Raw genomic sequence first — 3,248 nt, 5'->3', positions numbered from 1 at the left:
TGTAAGTATAGGCACCCCTGCTCTCTTTGGTTATAATTTGCATAGAATATCTTTTTTATTCACTTACCTTCTATGTGTCCTCAAGCCTAAAGTGAGTATTTTGTACACAGAATGTTATTGGATCATATTTTTCAACTTATTAATTTTTTTTATTTCAGTAGATTTTGGAGAACAGGTGGTGTTTGGTTACATGAATAACTTCTTTAGTTATTCTCAGATCTCCGAGATTTTGGTACACCAAACATTCAGGCAATGTACACTGTAACAATGTGTAGTCTTTTAACCCTCTCCCTGCTCCCATCCTTACCTTAGGTCCCAAAAGTCCACTGTATTATTTCCACACCTTTGCATCCTTGTAGCTGAGTTTCCACTTACGATTTAGAACATAAAATGTTTGATTTTCCTTTCCTGAGTTACTTCACTTAGAATAATGGTCTCCAGTTCCATCTAGATTTCTGCAAATGCCATTATTTCATTCCTTTTTATGGCTGAGTAGCATTCCATGGTATATATTGATATGATTTGGCTGTGTCTCCACCCAAATCTTATCTTGAATACCCACATGTTGTGGGAGAGATCTGGTGGGAGGTAATTGAATCATGGAGTAGGTCTTTCCCATGCCATTCTTGGGATAGTGAATATGTTTCACAAGATCTGATGATTTTAAAAAATGAGGGGTTTCCTGCACAAGCTCTCTTTCTTTGCCTGCCACCATCCATGTAAGATATGACTTGTTCCTCTTTGCCTTCCACCATGATTTTGAGGCCTCCCTAGTCACGTGGAACTGTAAGTCCATTAAATCTCTCTCTCTCTCTCTCTTTTTTTTTGTAAATCATCCAGTCTCGGTATGTCTTTATCAGCAGTGTGAAAAGGAACTAATACATATATACACCACAATTTATCCACTCATTGATGAGCATTTAGGCTGGTTTCATATTTTTACAATTGTGAATTGTGCTGCTATAAACATGCATGTGCAAGTATATGTTTTGTATAATACCTTCTTTTCCTCTGGGTAGACATCCAGGAATGGGATTGCTAGATCAAATGGTAGTTCTACTTTTAGTTCTTTAAGCAATCTCCACACTGTTTTCCATAGTAGAATGATTATTCCTTCAAATATGTTGACCAAACTTTTAGATTTCTCCTCAGGAGCAGCAATTATTCTTAGGTTTGGTCTTTTAACATAATCCCAAACTTCCTGAAGGTTTTGCTCATGTTTTAATTTTTATCTTTGTCCTTATTGGGTTGGGTTAATTCAAAAGCCTTGTCTTCAAGCTCTGATGTTCTTTTTTCTGCTTGTTCAATTCTATTGCTGAGACTTTCCAGTGGATTTTGCATTTCTCTAAGTATGTCCTTCATTTCCAGAAGTGATTGTTTTTTATTTACGCTGTTTATCTATTTTTCTATTCATATCCTGTGACATTAAAGTTTCTTTAAGTTTGTATTCACCTTTCTCTGGTGCCTTCTTGAGTAGCTTAAAAATCAACCTTCTGAATTATTCTGGCAATTCAGAGATTTCTTTTCAGTTTGGATCCACTGCTGGTGAGTTATTGTAATCTTTCGGGGGTGTTACATAACCTTGTTTTTTCACATTACCAGAATTGTTTTTCTGGTTTCTTCTCATTTGGGTAGACTATGTCAGAGGGAAGATATGGTGCTCAAGAGCTTCTGTTCAGATTCTTTTGTCTTATGGGGATATGGTGCTCTCCCCATTCCCCTAGGGATGGGGCTTTCTGAGAGCTCAACTAGAGTGATTGTTATTTCTCTTCTGGATCCAGCCACACAGCAGAGCTACTGGGCTCTGGGCTGGTTCTGTGGAGTGTCTGCAAAGAGTCCTGTGATGTGACCCATCTTCAGGTCTCTCAGTCATGGATACCAGAACCTGTTCCAATGCATGTAGCCGGGGAGTGAAGTGGACTCTGTGAGAGTCCTTGGTTGTATTTTTGCTTAGTGTGCTGGTTTTGTGTTGGTTGGCCTCTGGCCAGGACGTGGTGCTTTCAAGGGAGTATACAAGCTTGCCCTAAGGTCACCTGGATAAGTATTTGGGTGTCTCAGGTGGTGGGTGGGCCACAGAGCTTCCAAGAAATTATGTCCTTTGTCTTCAGCTACCAGAGTAGGTAGAGAAAAACCATCAAGTAGGGGTGGGGTCTGGTGTGTCTGAGCTCAGACTCTTCTTGGGCAGGGCATGCTTCAGCTGTTGTGGGGGTTGGGGGTGTGGTTCTCAGGCCAATGAAGTTAAATTACCAGGGAGATTATGGCTGCCTCTGCCACATCATACAGGTCACCAGAGAAGTGGGGGAAAGCCAGCAGTGACAGGACTTACCCAGCTCCCATACAGCTGGAAAGGCTGGTCTCACTCCCACTGTGTCCCCCTAACCACACTGAGTTTATTTCCAGGCAGCTCGTGAGAAGGGCTGAGAACTTGCCCCAGGCTACAAACCTCCCTGCTGAGAAAGTAAACAGGGCTTTCAGGTTTCATGCCTCCCCACCTTCTTTCTGCAGCTTCTATGTTCATATCTGTACTCCAGGTCACTCCCTCCCCCAGTTTCTGTCCAGGAAACTTCACTTTCAGTTGAAATTGTTACAAAGTTCAGCTGAATGTTTCCTTTCTCCGCATCTTTCCCCATTTCCACTGCCAGCAAGGACTCCTATGAGATAAAGTCAGAAATGGCTTCCCTGGGGACTGAGAGGGCCCACAGGACTCCTCCCTGTGCTTCCTCTACCCCCATATTTTGCTCAGCTCTCTAAATTTGTCTCAGCTCCAGGTAACGTCAGATCTTTCTCCTGTGATCTGGACCTTCAGGTTTCCCAGGGAGGATGTGTGTTTGGGGGTGGATGTTCCCTCTTTTACACTTTGAATACCCACATTCTTTTGGCTCTCACAGAACCTGCAACAGCAAGCCGCTTCCTTCAAAGGGCCTGTGGAGTCTCTGATTTTCTTGGTATGTTACTGCACTAATTCTTGGAGCAAAAGTTCACAGTGTGAGCCTCCACACGCTGCTCTGAGTGGGAACTGGAAGTTAGTCCTGTCTCCTATCTGCCATTTCTTTCCAACTGAGATCATATTTTTTAATCCATTTAAACACTGCATCTTTTGATTAGAAAATACATTCATTTGCATGTAAAGTAATAATCGATATGTAAGAACTTTTGCCATTTTGTTGTTTACTAATTGTTTCATCATTCCTTTTTTCCATTATACCATTCTTTTCTTCCTCCTTTGTAATTTGTTAAATTTTTAGAGT

This window comes from Piliocolobus tephrosceles, chromosome 11 (genome assembly GCF_002776525.5).
Source record: "Piliocolobus tephrosceles isolate RC106 chromosome 11, ASM277652v3, whole genome shotgun sequence".
Taxonomy (NCBI): Eukaryota; Metazoa; Chordata; class Mammalia; order Primates; family Cercopithecidae; genus Piliocolobus; species Piliocolobus tephrosceles.
The sequence above is the reverse complement of the archived record's forward strand: the minus strand, read 5'-3'. Positions refer to the sequence as shown.